Source organism: Triticum urartu, chromosome 4A, assembly GCF_056163025.1.
Source record: "Triticum urartu cultivar PI428250 chromosome 4A, HENAU_Tu73, whole genome shotgun sequence".
NCBI classification, from domain to species: Eukaryota; Viridiplantae; Streptophyta; class Magnoliopsida; order Poales; family Poaceae; genus Triticum; species Triticum urartu.
Window position 1 is genome coordinate 173,081,109 of NC_141876.1, and position 15,557 is coordinate 173,096,665.

The 15,557-nt window shown below is 45.0% G+C and overlaps 1 long non-coding RNA gene across 1 annotated transcript; it reads left to right on the forward strand.

Annotated features, from left to right (window-relative positions):
• Positions 1–8,929: 8,929 nt before the first annotated feature.
• LOC147975285 (uncharacterized) lies at positions 8,930–12,330 on the forward strand. Its single transcript, XR_015600647.1, has 3 exons — positions 8,930–9,874; positions 10,702–10,790; positions 12,028–12,330. It is a non-coding gene; the product is annotated as an uncharacterized LOC147975285 (long non-coding RNA).
• Positions 12,331–15,557: the final 3,227 nt, after the last annotated feature.

A 15,557-nucleotide genomic window follows, 5' to 3' on the forward strand; every position in this document is an offset into this window, starting at 1 on the left:
GAAGCATCTCAGTATCTCCTGAAGAGCAAGCAAGATCAGCTTGGCTACCTGATTGCATCCACTCTGAGGATTGAGAAGGGGCTGGACACCCTGACTCAAAACCAGGAGATCTTGGAAAGAATCATGGAGCAAAAATTCTATGACTTGGATGTGAAGGTAACTGAGATTCAGTCTGTTGTGGAGCAACTTCAAGATGATATGCAGGAGAGGAAGGGCAATACAACCACTGATGCATTTGCCAGAGTGCCTAGAGCTCAGAGGTCTGCTGCAGTGCCTGCTCCAGACACCAGAGCCACGTCATATGCACCAGCTATAGCTTCAGTGCCACCAGCTACAGCACCTACTCCATCAGCTCCATCTACTTCGACTGAAGCCTTCGTTATTGGAGTTATCCGGACACCACCACCTGAAGACCAAGCCTGAGAGACGATTTAGTGCTATGCATTTTCTAGGAACTTTTTGGTAACTTGTTGCCAAAGGGGGAGAAAAATGTATAGATCATAGGCTTCGAGAGAGAGCGTTGCTTTTTATTCTCTCTTGCTTTGGTGGTTGAACTTTATTTGCTTTGCTTGTTTGAGATACCTTTTGTCTATGTGATACTTGGATGATCATGTGTTTGATCATATGCTACATTAATGCTTGTTGGATGACATTATCTTTTTATCCCTATATAATCATTCACTTTGCTTGGTGATGAGTGCATGCATTTAATTATTATCATTTTGAGCGCTCCACCAAGATGTATGTGACATGGAAGAGTAACCCATGAGCCTAACTCTTTGTGCATTTGTAGTACAAAGCAAACCATAAACTATGCACAAATTTAGGGGGAGCTCTTGCCTTTCACATACTTCTCAAAGCGACAATGTTTTTCACTCTTATTATCATTTGTCGAAGCTTTGATCTATATGTTGTCATCAATTATCAAAAAGGGGGAGATTGAAAGTGCAACTATCCCTAGGTTGTTTTGGTAATTCCTAACAACATATAGCTCATTGAGCTAATTCTATTCCAAGATTAATAATTCAGGAAACGCTCAATGAATGGCATGGCATGGATGAGGAATGTGGACCCCTCAAAATATTAAGGACAAAAAGATTGGCTCAAGCTCAAAGCTCAAGACTCTATATTTTATATTTTAGTGATCCAAGATCACATTGAGTCTATAGGAAAAGCCAATACTATCAAGGAGGGATGAGGTGTTGTTTAATGAGGTTCTTGCTTCATAGTGCTTAGTGATATGCTACAAAACCCTCAACTACCTTCCCACATCCACATATGACCTAAACCAAAAGTCAAACTCGGCCCTGCCGATTCTTTCTATCCGGCGCCACCGAGTTTCAAATGTCATAGCCACTGCCAAAAACCTAGGCAAATCGGTCTCACCGATAGGGATTTCAGTCACACCAAGATGGGGTTGTAATCTCTCTATTTCCCTTCGTAACGTTTCGGTCCTACCGAGATGAGCGATCGGTCCCACCGAGATTGCAATGTAAACTCTCTGTTTCTCTTTCATAACATTTCGGTCACACCGAAATGAGCGATCGGTCCCACTGAGTTTACCTGACCAACTCTCTGGTTAGCTTATTACCAAAATCGGTCCCACCGAGTTTGTGTAATCGGTCACACCGAGATTACGTTATGACCTAACCCTAACCATATCGGTCCTACCGAGTTGCATCTTAGTCCCACCGAAAATCCTAACGGTCACTAGGTTTGCTAAATCGGTCCGACCGAGTTTTTCACTTCGGTCTCACCGAGATTGGTAAAGTGAGTGTAATGGTTAGTTTTTGTGTGGAGGCTATATATACCCCTCCACCCACTTTTCATTCGAGGAGAGAGCCATCAGAACATACTTACACTTCCAATACACATTTTCTGAGAGAGAACCACCTACTCATGTGTTGAGGCCAAGATATTCCATTCCTACCATATGAATCTTGATCTCTAGCCTTCCCCAAGTTGCTTTCCACTCAAACCTTCTTTCCACCAAATCCATACCCTGTGAGAGAGAGAGAGAGTTGAGTGTTGGGGAGACTATCATTTGAAGCACAAGAGCAAGGAGTTCATCATCAACACACCATCTGTTACTTCTTGGAGAGTGGTGTCTCCTAGATTGGCTAGGTGTCACTTGGGAGCCTCCGACAAAGATTGTGGAGTTGAACCAAGGAGTTTGTAAGGGCAAGGAGATCGCCTACTTCGTGAAGATCTACCGCTAGTGAGGCAAGTCCTTCGTGGGCGATGGCCATGATGGGATAGACAAGGTTGCTTCTTCGTGGACCCTTCGTGGGTGGAGCCCTCCGTGGATTCGCGCAACCGTTACCCTCCGTGGGTTGAAGTCTCCATCAACGTGGATGTACGATAGCACCACCTATCGAAACCACGACAAAAACATCCGTGTCTCCAATTGCGCTTGAATTCTCCAAACCCTTCCCTTTACATTCTGGCAAGTTGCATGCTTTACTTTCCGCTGCTCATAGACTCTTTGCATGCTTGCTTGAATTGTGTTAAGATTGCTTGACTTGTGCTAAGATAGCTAAAATCTACCAAAGACTAAAATTGGGAAAAGGATAGATTTTTATTTGGTCAAGTAGTCTTGCTTGAATTGTGTTAAGATTGCTTGACTTGTGCTAAGATAGCTAAAATCTACCAAAGACCAAAAATGGGAAAAGGATAGATTTTTATTTGGTCAAGTAGTCTAATCACCCCCCCTCTAGACATACTTTCGATCCTACAGAGAGCTAATTGCAGATATTCTTTGAGGCCACCCCTGAAGTGATAGATCATGCTCTTTTCATCAGGAACATCCTGCCTTGCAAAGGAAGCAAGTTTCTAAAACTGGATGTTGTATTGGTACACGGACATGCTTCCTTGCTTGAGATTGCGGAACTCCTCACGCTTGCTCTCTGCAACACTTGTTGGAATGTGATGAGCTTTGAAGTCTCGGTAGAAATCATCCTTGGTAATCACTCAACCTCCTCTGTAATCTTTGTATTGTTGATACCAATCACCAGCTTGGTCCTTGAGTTGAAACGAAGCGAACTTGACAAAGTCCTCAGGCTTGACATTGCTACATTCAAAATACTTGCAGATGTCCACGAGCCAATCATCGGCGTCTGTGGCCTCGGCACAGTTGCTGAAAGATTTAGGCTGATTTGCAAGGAACTGGTTGAGGGTAGCAAATTGAGGCTGATTGTTGAACTGCCCTTGACCTTGATTTCCTTGGTTGCCTTGGCCTTAGTTGCGCTCTTGCAAGAGTTGCAGAAGCATCTGGGTGTTGGTGTTGGTGGCTGCCATGACAGCTTGCCATGCCTCTGGAGGCAGAGGTGGAGGTGGAGGGTTCGCCTGTACCCATCATTGCGGTCCAGATTCAGACGCGTTGGAAGAGGAATCCTAAAGAGGGTGACATCCATTAGAATCTTGATAGACAGATAGACCAGCTGAATCAATGGATAGAAATTGCAACATATAGCCTTCACAATAAACATTCGAACAGAGATGAACGAATGAATTCCAAAGTTAACATCACAAGTCCATTAAGGTGAGAAGCCACTTAGATAAAGGTTGATGAATGAAACAACAAGATACGACTGGAACAAATAAGTGGTAAGGATTACCTAATCATAAACCAAATATCTACGAGAAGAAATACTAGAGCTACTTGAATCCCACCTATAAACTGCCGAAACTTTCTGGTTATGCAATCTGGTGTTGGGGATACAGGGAGGCACAATATACAACACACAACTAACAAGCCCTACGCTCCAACTATATCTATCCATCAACACATAACCAAGAAACCTTCGGAAATCATGTACCTCAACCTTCAAAAAGCATCCGTTATACGAGTTATGGCAATACTCCCAAACTCCCGCCCCAGTACTGGGTGGCGTCGAGGTTATCTCACCAACAACTGCATAAAAGAGATTTTCGATGTTGGCGAACTCAGGTATTCCAGAACTACAACGATAAAATTGTGATGACAACACCTCAGAGCTCAACTCCCCGGGGCACTGCCACAACCACTAAATGTCAGGAGGCACCAAGAACAATGTTCTTGTCACAAGAATATTGGAACGATCCCAAGAAACCCGCGTGATCCTAATTTTTTTTTGTGAAATTTGAGGAGAGGAAAGACAAAACATCTACGTCAGGAGGCCTTACCAGAGAGATGAAGGGGACTGAGGAGTAAAAAGAATCCTACTCTTCGATATATATAATCCTAAGACTCAAAACATTTTTGTTCTAGACTCAACAATGTCAGCGATTCGATCAAGCAGGGGCTCCTAAGTCGAGGATGGCTCTGATTACCAACTTGTAACGCCCATGATGTGGCTATATCTCCCAAGTGTCGAGGCACGACCTAGAGGCATCACCGCATGGTGGTTTTGTCGCAAGAAGGGTCATCTTCACAACATCCCATGTAATGAACAAGAAAGGGATAAATAGAGTTGGCTTACAATCGCCACGTCACATAAAACTTAAATAATTCATACATCATCCAAAATACACACATAGACCGACTATAGTCAAATCCGAAGGAAAAGGAAGATAACCCCAAATGCTAGATCCCCGATCGTCCCAACTGGGCTCCACTACTGATCATCAGGAAACGACACATAGTAACGACCAAGGTCCTCGTGGAACTCCCACTTGAGTTCGGTAGCATCACCTGCACTGGTATCATCGACACCTGCAACTATTTTGGAAGTATCCATGAGTCACGAGGACTCAGCAATCTCAAAACCCGCGAGGTCAAGACTATTTAAGCTTATGGGTAGGATAAGGTATTGAGGTGGAGTTGCAGCAAGCGCTAAGAAAATATGGTGGCTAACATACGCAAATAAGAGTAAGATGAGAAGCTACGCTACGGTCGTGAAGCTAGAAGTGATCAAGAAGTGATCCTGAACTACTTATGTTCAAACATAACCCAAACCGTGTTCACTTCCCGGACTCCGCCGAAAAGAGACCATCACGGCTACACACGTGGTTGATTCATTTTAATTAAATCAAGTGTCAAGTTCTCTACAACCGAATATTAACAAATTCCCATCTGCCACATAAATGCGGCCACGGCTCTTGAAAGTTTATACCCTGCAGGGGTGTCCCAACTTAGCCCATCACAAGCTCTCACGATCAACGAACGATATTCCTTATCCCGGAAAGACCCGATCAGTCTCGGAATCCCAGTTACAAGACATTTCGACAATGGTAAAACAAGACCAGCAAGACCGCCCGATGTGCCAACAAATCCCGACAGGAGTTGCACGTATCTCGTTCTCAAGGCACACCGGATGGGACAAGCTACGAGTAAAAGCAGCCCTCAAGTTTCCCCGAGGTGGCCCCGCAGGCTGCCTGTTTCGGACCAACACTCAGAGGAGTGCTGGCCCCCGGGGGGGGGGGGTTAAAATAAAGATGACCCTCAGGTTTGCAACCCCATGGGAAAGTTATAGGTTGTTAGGCAAATGTAAAACCAAGATTGGGCCTTGCTGGAGGAGTTTTATTCAAATCAAACTGTCAAGGGGGTCCCATAACCCCAACCGCGTAAGGAACGCAAAATCAAGGAACATAACACCGGTATGGCGGAAACAAAGGCGGCAAGAGTGGAACAAAACACTGAGCAAAAGGCCAAGCCTTCCACCCTTTGCCAACTATATAGATGCATTAATTAAATAAGAGATATAGTGATATCCCAAGAAATCCATGTTGCAACATGGAACAACCTGCAAGGCACCTACAACTAGTAACGCTATAAGAGGGGCTGAGCAAAAGCGATAACTTAGCCAAACAACGGTTTGCTAGGAAGGTGGGTTAGAGGCTTGACATGGCAATATGAGAGGCATGATAAAAAGTGGTACGTGGCGTGACAAAGCGATAGAACGAACAACTAGCAAGCAAAGATAGAAGTGATATCGAGGGTAATGGTCATCTTGCCTGCAAAGTTCTCAGAGTTGTCGAAAGCTTGCTCCTTGTTAGTGTACTCAACAGGTTCCTCGTTCACGAACTCATCTCCCGGCTCTACCCAAAGCAAGAACACAAGCAACGAAACAAACAATCAATCACGATGCAATGCACAAGCAACATGATGCAATACATGGCATGGAATGCAAGATATGATGTGCAATGCATATGGGTACTCTGGAAGGGAAAATATGATCAAGGCATCAACTTGGTAAACCAAGTATGCCACTGGAAAGATGAGGTGATTTCGGTCGAAATCGATATAAGGATCACCGGAAACGGATGCATGGTTTGCAAATGACAAGCAAAACAAGAATGATGCAAATCTGCGATTAACAACATCATAGCACTTAGAATGCAACAAGAAACTATGCTACAACACTCCAACATGGCAACAAAGCACATGACCATAAAGTATAGGTGAAGCTCTACAAAATATAAACACTAAGCTCCTGCTAGTTCTGACTAGAACAAGCTCAAAATAGCATGGCAAAAATGCAAATGATATCAGCTTCACAGACTTAGAGAAAATACTAAGCATGGCAAAACAACATCATATAGCAATGTTTAGAGCACACAAACAACATTTTACTGGAACATATCATGGCATGCTAGTAATAAAGGCATAGAACAAAACTCCCTTACTGAATTTCACCCCAAGATCCATAGAAAATGATGTGGCACCCATGTAAACATGGCAAGTTGTATGAACAGTTTCGGACTTAGAAGAAAAATAGAGCATGGCAGGAACAGATTCATGATAGCAACTTTGCAAGCTCAATTCAATCACCACAAGGTATTTCATGGCATAAAAAGGTAACCAACATGAAGTAGACATGTTCAAGAAGCTAAGCATGGCAAGAGCAAGTTCATAGGGTATATGTATCACTAGCAACACCCATGGAAAAAATGAATCTCATGTTAACAATCTGTAGCAAGGAAATGACATGCTAGAGCACTGCATAATTGCAACCAGAGGCATGAATGGGTACAGCAACACCCCATCTTCACAACATTCTTACTGAACTATCTCAAAATGTGCATGGATCTCATGGCAGCAATAAGTTTACATAGCATCAAAATGTAACAGGAAAAGGACTCAGCAAAACCACTATCTGAAAATAGTAACATTATGAAGCCTACTTTGCATGCTTGTGCTAGTCACCACATAGGTCACAAAAATACAAAACTTTCACCCCTGTAAAGACGTCATTATGGAGCTCATAAAACATGTAGACATCAAGCTCATAGGATGCACACACAAAATGCAACAAAAATGACAAATCATCAAGTTTTGTCAAATTCCAGCAGACAACATCATATAACACTTTTGCAACAAGGAGTTAGGCATCAATGTGGACAGTAACATGCATGCAAATGATACTAACATGAAGAGCATCGCGAGACGAACATTTTGATATATCATATGCACAAATCGGAGTCACGGACATGGAGATATATCATATAAATGACTCAAGTTGTTCATTTATCCTCCCGGTGAAATAAGTTTCTCGTCTCCTTGTTCATATCAATCCAATCTATTATTTTTCGTTAGTGGCAGAATTTCACCTCAAGATTTTGACGTGTTTTCCATAAGCCCACAACAAGCTTACTCTTTTCGTTGTTGGTTTTCCAACAACTCCGTTCGACCCTTCTCCTAAAGATACTTTTTCAAGCTCATTTGAGGTAGAAGATGTTGTTTTCTCCTCCGTTCTTTTGATTCCATTCTTACATTTGTTCCGGAGGCATTGTGATGTTGCTCTCTTCGACCCATCATCTTGTTTTGTCAAGATCATCTTCAATTCCTTCCATTTACAATCGGAGTGCTGCCCAAATTATATCATTCTTATTCCTTCTCTATCTTGTTTTAACCAGAGTGTTGTGTCTATCATTCCTCTTCTAACCGGAGTCTCATCCAAGTGCTTTCATTTTTTTGCCAATCTCATATTGTTTACCTTTCATTTCCAACCGGAGTGTTGTCGTAATTGATCCTTATCGTTCCTTGTACATCTCGTTTCTACCGGAGGGCGTGCATGTACTTCTTGTCCATTGCAACCCTTTTTTATGTCTTTTAACCTACAAGGTTCTAGTAATGTTCCTTGTTCCTATTTTCTAACGGAGTGTTTTCAACATTATTCATATTCGTTGCATTCTTTCTTTCAATTTGTTCAACCTCTCAAGGTGCGTTGGTTTCACTCGTTTGTCCAAGAAGCAACTTAGTTTTACCTCTTCTCTTCCTCTTCCGTTTCTCTCCGGTGCCATCCTAGATCTCGGGACGAGATTCTCTTATAGTGGTGGAGTGTTGTAATGCCCCGAGACCGATGCACTAGGTGTCTTCCAGTTATGCGCGTTGTTGCAATGTCATTCGCTTGCGTGTTGCATCTTGTCATGTCATGATGTGCATTGCATCATCATGTTTTCAAAACTTGCATCCGTCCGGGTTTCCCCAGTTCCGTCCGTTGTCTGTTCTGAGCCCAGACACACTTGCACGCGCCCGCGGCACGTCCGAAATAGTATTTTTATAAGTGGCTAGAAAATGTTCTCGTAATGGGACGAAAGTTGGCGTGCGGTGTTGTTATGTTGCCAGTAGGCCGCCTGCCAAGTTTCATCGCATTCGGAGTCCGTTTGATACTCCAACGGATAACTATAGCGGCAGTATAGTCGGTCATACGTCGGACATTTTCGGTCTCCGGAAACAGCCGTTGGGCCTCTCTGCTCTTATCTCTCAGTCCACTACCTTCCGCCAAGCCACCTAACCCCTCTCTACACTTTACTCAAACCCCTCGCATGAGACCGAAAACTTCCCCAAACCCGACCCACTCAGTCGTCACCGATGGGTCTGGATCATCCTCAAACATCTATAAACCATCTCCGTTTTGTTAATTGGACTCCCTAACCAATTTATTCTCGACCGCCCAATTACGATTAGACGGACCGAATACCCCCTAACCTAATCCAACAACATATATTAAGCGAGTAACCCTAAATTTCAGGGGAGCTGTCCCATCCTCCTCCTCGCCGCCGCCATTCCAAATCCTCTCGGGATCCTCGCCCGATCCACTTCGTTTTCCCCATCCACCCAAATGGCAGCCTCCACCTTCCCTCCCGATTCATCTCCATTGATCCCAACACCACCAAGCCACATCGGCGGACCTCGCTGGAGCTCCACCGGCTACCACCAGCAGCAGCAAGCAAAGCCACTGGAGTTCCTTCCTCTTCCTCCTCTGCCCGAGCGCGCCCGTCCTCGCAGCCCCGCCGTGCCTGCACCTCCGCCCCGCCGCCTCGTCTACCTCGTGCGACCGAGCACCGCCATGCCGGCTGGCAAGCCGACGCCGACGAGCACCAGCAGGCCGTCCTCGTCACCCCTGCTCCCTTCCCTGTCTCTTCTTCGCTAGAGCTCTCCCTGACCACTCCCTGTCCTGTTTTGCTCATAGGGATCCATGGCGCCGCCGCTTGGAGCTCCGCCTCCTTCAGCCACCTCCCCGCCGCGTCGCCCGCCGGATCCGCCCGTCCGCTCCTTCCCGCCGCTCGCTGGAGCCCCCGCATCCCCGCCGTGCGCCAAGTCCCCGCTGCCACCGTCTCCCCTGCTTCTGCATGTGGTAGCCCACGCAAGGTCAAGGACGACCCAAGTGCCAAGTCATCTTTGCCGCTTCGAGCCGTGCCCGTTGACCGCATCTGCCAGGTCCCGTGAGGACCTCCGCCAACCGTCCGTCGTGCCCGGCCTCGATTCGCCTCCATGTCGTCCCCATCGCAAGTCCGGCCGCGGTCGTCGCCGCTAAATTCCCTGCTTCACGAACGAGGCGCGCCCCTCGTTGACTTGGTCCAGCGCCAGCGTGGCTGGCCTCCAAATCCCAGCGGCCTCGATCTCAACCGAGCCGGCCCATTGCTCCTCCGAACTGGGCCTTGGCCCATGGTGAGGCCACCCCTGCGCGCCCCTTTGTTTTTTTTCTTTCCCCTACTATCAAGCCAACCAAGTGCTCTGTATGCCCAGTTTCGGCCCATATATGTTTTTCCCCTCTGTTGCGAATTTAACCTTTTTTCCAGAGAACGCCAGTTTTTTTAGAAAAACCCTCAAACTTTATGCATTTAATAACTCCACAACCGTGCATCTTATGTAAATAATTTATATATGAAAAATGCTTAGAATTGTGTCTAGATTCATAATATCAAACTTTCATGCATGTTTGAAATGTTTAAATTGTTGTTTGCTTTAATTTGCTCCAATGCCATGCTAAAATGATTTAATTCATAACTAAATAACCGTAGATCCAAATTTAATAAACTTTATATGTAAATGGGGTAGAAAAATGCCTAGTTTAACATGGTGGCATTACTTTGCATGTTGGAAAACTTTAAAATATGGTTTAGGGCAGAACAGTACCAAATCTAAAATATGCACATGAGGATTTACCTAAATTGTTGTTTGTTATTTCCGACCTCATTTAAACTTGCCTATATAGGTAGTTTTATTATGCTTCACCTCTTGACATGTTTAATAACATTTAATATTGTTGGGTATATAAACGGGAGAGAACTAAATAAGTCATGTGGTGTTTCGTCAATATGCAACTCGTTGCATATTGAGCTCCACTTAACTTGTAGTGTTGTTTGTTGCACTTTGCCATGCCATGCCTCTTTAAACCGGACATCCATCATACTTGATTGTGCATCATGCCATGTTTATGTGATGGTTGTTTACCATGTTGTTTGCTTCTTTCCGGTATTGCTTCTTCGGGTTAGTTCCGATAACGTCACGTTTGTGAGGATCCGTTCGACTACGTCCGTTTGTCTTCTTCATGGACTCGTTCTTCTTCCTTGCGGGATCTCAGGCAAGATGACCATATCCTCGATATCACTTCTATCTTTGCTTGCTAGTTGTTCGCTCTATCACTATGTCGCGCTACCTACCACTTGTTATATCATGCCTCCCATATTGCCATGTCAAGCCTCTAACCCTCCTTCCTAGCAAGCCGTTGTTTGGCTAAGTTACCACTTTTGCTCAGCCCCTCTTATAGCGTTGCTACTTGCAGGTGAAGTTGAAGTTTGTTCCATGTTGGAACATGGATATGTTGGGATATCACAATATCTCTTATTTTAATTAATGCATCTATATACTTGGTAAAGGGTGGAAGGCTCGGCCTTATGCCTGGTGTTTTGTTCCACTCTTGCCGCCCTAGTTTCTGTCATACCGGTGTTATGTTCCTTGATTTTGCATTCCTTACGTGGTTGGGTGTTATGGGAACACCTTGACAGTTTGCTTCGAATAAAACTCCTCCAGCAAGGCCCAACCTTGGTTTTACCATTTGCCTCACCACCACCTATACTTTTCCCTTGGGAGTCGCGCTCCCGAGGGTCATCTTTATTTTAACCCCCTCGGGCCAGTGCTTCTCTAAGTGTTGATCCGAACCGGGCAACCCGCGGGGCCACCTCGGGGAAACTTGAGGGCTAGTTTTACTTGTAGCTTGACCTATCCGATGTGTCCTGAGAACGAGATACATGCGACTCCTATCGGTATTGTTGACACATCGGGCGGCTTTGCTGGTCTTGTTTTACCATTGTCGAAGTGTCTTGTAACCGGGATTCCGAGACTGACCGGGTCTTCCCGGGAGAAGGAATATCCTTCGTTGACGGTGAGAGCTTGTGATGGGCTAAGTTGGGACACCCCTGCAGGGTTTAAACTTTCGAGAGCCGTGCCCGCGGTTATGTGGTAGATGGGAATTTGTTAGTGTCCGGTTGTAGAGAACTTGACACTTAACTTAATTAAAATACATCAACTGTGTGTGTAGCCATGATGGTCTCTTTCCGGCGGAGTCCGGGAAGTGAACACGGTTTTGGGGTTATGTTTGAACGTAAGTAGTTTCAGGATCACTTCTTGATCACTTCTAGCTTCACGACCATTGCGTTGCTTCTCTTCTCGCTCTTATTTGCGTATGTTAGCCACCACATTTGCTTAGTGCTTGTTGCAGATCCACCTCATTACCCTATTCTATCCATTAGCTTAAATAGTCTTGATCTCGCGGGTGTGAGATTGCTGAGTCCTCGTGACTCACGGATACTTCCAAACAGTTGCAGGTGCCGATGATACCAGTGCAGGTGACGCAACCAAGCTCAAGTGGGAGCTCGATGAAGATCTTAGTCGTTGTTTTGTATCCTTTTCGGATGATCAGTAGTGGAGCCCAGTTGGGATGATCGGGGATCTAGCATTTGGGGTTTTCTTCTTTTATTTTGGTTTCGTAGTCGGACCTTGATTGTATTCTGGATGATGTATGTTCAACTTGTTATTTGTGTGAAGTGGCGATTGTAAGCCAACTCTTTATCCCTTTCTCTCATTGTCTTCACTCGAAGACATAGGATTTGGGTTGAGCATCACATCAGTTTTCTGACTTTGTTCACCTCGACCCTACTTAACAATTTGGTGGTTCCTATGACTCAAGGAAGAAGAAAATGAAACTATGAAAGAAACTACGTCTTCACACTCCATTGACTTCAAGTGAATGTCCTCACACGTCATTATCTTCGACATGAATGTCTTCACGAACCACCATTGTCTTCAATGTCTTCATACATTTTAAGGGTCATCTCTGATAGGTAAACTGAATCAATGTGGGACTTCTACCTATGTTCTCCTGTGAATCTCACAAACACATTAGTCCATCAACCACGTTTGTCATCAATACTCCAAAACCATCTAGGGGTGGCACTAGATGCACTTACAATCTCCCCCTTTTTGGTGATTGATGACAAACTGGTTGAAGTTTTCAACGGGGATAAAAATATGTGAAAGTTAAAGTATGTGGTCACTGTCTTCATGATGTTAAAAGGGCTCCCCCTGAAGATGTGCATATAAGTAATTTGCCTTTGAATGCAAATGCACATTGCAAGTTTTGCTTTGTGGAGATCTCCTTTTGTTCATGAAGTCAAATCATCATGCATACAAAAATGTATTGAAGATAATGACATGCACAATGATATATGGGCGTGCAGAATGATTTTTAGCGTATAAGATAGGAATTCAACCACACAATCAAGGATAGCAGAAAATGTAGCAGACATCCCATCTGGACTTAAGTGTTACAACTCAAAAGCCAACAGTTCAAGAACGAGAGTTGCAAAACTTAACAAAAATAAGGCACCTGCCCATATAGATCCGCTTGAAGACATAGGGTATCTAAGCGTTCCCTGGAGGTGTTGGTGAAGATGTTGGGGCAGCCAGGTTGACGTTGGAGTTGGGCGGTGCAGTCAGGCCTGGTGCAGCATCTTGATGTAGTGAAGCCATAGCTGGTGAAGTGGGGTCGTCCTCCTCATCAATGACTCGAGCAACAACAGTTGGAGCAGATGATGAGTAGTCAGAATCTTCAATGGATGGTGTAGGACGCTAACTTGCAGATTGTAGAGGCCTGCAGTCAAACTTGAATCTTTCATTGAAGCCATCTGCAGTGAGTTCATCTTTAGAATAGAGCAGAGTGAGGCTCTTCCAGGCACACTGATAGGCTTCATGTGCAACAAATGAATTCTTGGTGGAGAGGTTGCGAATGCGATTGACATCCACAAGAAGACTTTGCATTTGACGCTTCATCCAGTCATGATAACTATCATGCTTCTGATCGAGAGAAACTAGAAGTTTTCTATCATTTAGGAGATGAGCACGCTTCCTAGGCCTTTGAGGTATTGTGCTGGCAGTTGCATCGGTGTTAGCACGACGTGGCAGCCTAAGCTGACCGACAAGGGGACTAGCAGCAACAGTAGTGATATTTGGCACATGAATGGCTTCAAGTGGTGCTGAGAAGCTCTGGAAAGTAGCATAGTCTTCGCGAATTGGGTCCTTGGCAGGTTCTAGATAGATAGCTTCATGAGACATATCGACTTCAGGCAAGAAGACAACATGATTGCACATTGAAGCTTGATAGTTTATTGAAGATCAAAGCTTAATCAGCCGCTTGATCCATGGTGCATAGAATTTCAGGCCAAAAAAATCAATGCCTGAAGCTGCCAACTACCTAATGAAGGAAGAAATCATGAGTATTGAAGTGGATGCAATTAAGGATGTAGAAGACCAATGTCTTCATGGTGCCTTCAAGCTTCGCATGGGAGGAGTGCCCTTTGATTGGACATAGAGTATGCCGCACAATGTGGTAGATGGTGCGAGGCAAGTACTCGAGGTCATTGATGTAGAAGTGTGCGGGTACTTAGCATCTGTAGGCAATGGCTTCATCATGCTCAACATTTGGCTCATGTTTGGCTCTAGCTTCTGGAAGATGCTTTCAAGTTCCTTCGCATATAGCTGACAACCTATCTCATAAAAATCACCAGAAATGGGCAGGGAAGTGAGCTCGATGAAATCCTGAGCTTTGGATTCATGGTGAACATCTCCTGTCATCCACTCAAAGACCCATGTCTTCGGATCCCTGTTGTAGCCTGATATGTGCAAAGTGGCATAAAATTGGAGTAGAAGCTCTTCATTCGGTGCTCCTTGTTGACGACAAAGGGGAGCAAGCCAACATCTCTGAAACAGTCAAGGGCTTCTTCCAGGCATGGCAGTCCAGCCATGGCATCACAACATAGGTGTTTATGTGGAAAAATTTTGTCCTGGTTGTACATGATGCATGAGTAATAGCTTCTTTGAAGATGACTCCAGAATCTGTCTGAAGAAATTTTGGGCTTCTTGTAGGGGTTCTTGGCCTTGTCAAAGAATGTGTTGTGCTCTTTGAAGCTTAAGACACTGAATGATGTCTGAGTGGTGATGGTGCTTGCAAGCCTTGGCATTCTTGGCATTGGCTTCTGCGTCTGAGGCCTTTGCCCAATGTGATAGTCATATTGGGGCCCATGAGCTTCAGGAGGTGTCAGAATTGGCCACCTAACACTGATCAACTCGTCCTCATGATTGAAAGCCCTCGCCATGGTGTGTGGAACTGGTGGTGCAGCAACAACATCCGATGTGGATGGCTGAACATCTTTGATCCGAAGATTGGCTACAGACTGCACATTGGTTTCAATCATGACAACGTCATTGGCTTTAGTATGTGTGGCAGCAGCAACAACAGCATCAAAGGCTTCCGTCACTAGGGGTCAGGCATAATCACTTCTGGAGTCACAACAGGTGCAACAGGGGGAATAACTTCTTGTTCTTCCTCAACTTCATCGGCTGATGCAGCCGGAATAGCTTTAACCTCTTTGGTTTCAGACTCATTAGCAATCTCTAAGGGGATAGCTTCAGTAAACACTTGATGTGCTACTGAGCTTGTGGTGTGCACATCCTCTTCAGGAATGCTAGACATGGAGACTGATGGCCTTGGGCCTCTGTGGAGCCTTCGGAATAAGGGCGACACTTACGATGATGGAGTAGTCTTGTCCATGTCTTCTGGGGTTGCTTGGGGAGTCTCAAGCACTTGAGTAGTGACTTGAGCTGGCGGAGTACGCGGAATGACTTCATGGAGTGGGGAGTTGGGGTGTTGCTCTTCCTAGAATTCATCTTGTGTAATTGGCATCGTGGGACCGCCAATGTTGATCTACTCACTGCTCGTGGGAGCTGGCGATGATACCGGTTTTTGGGTTAGCTGTGGCACTTGAGGAAGGACTTCATCATCAATTCTGTCAAC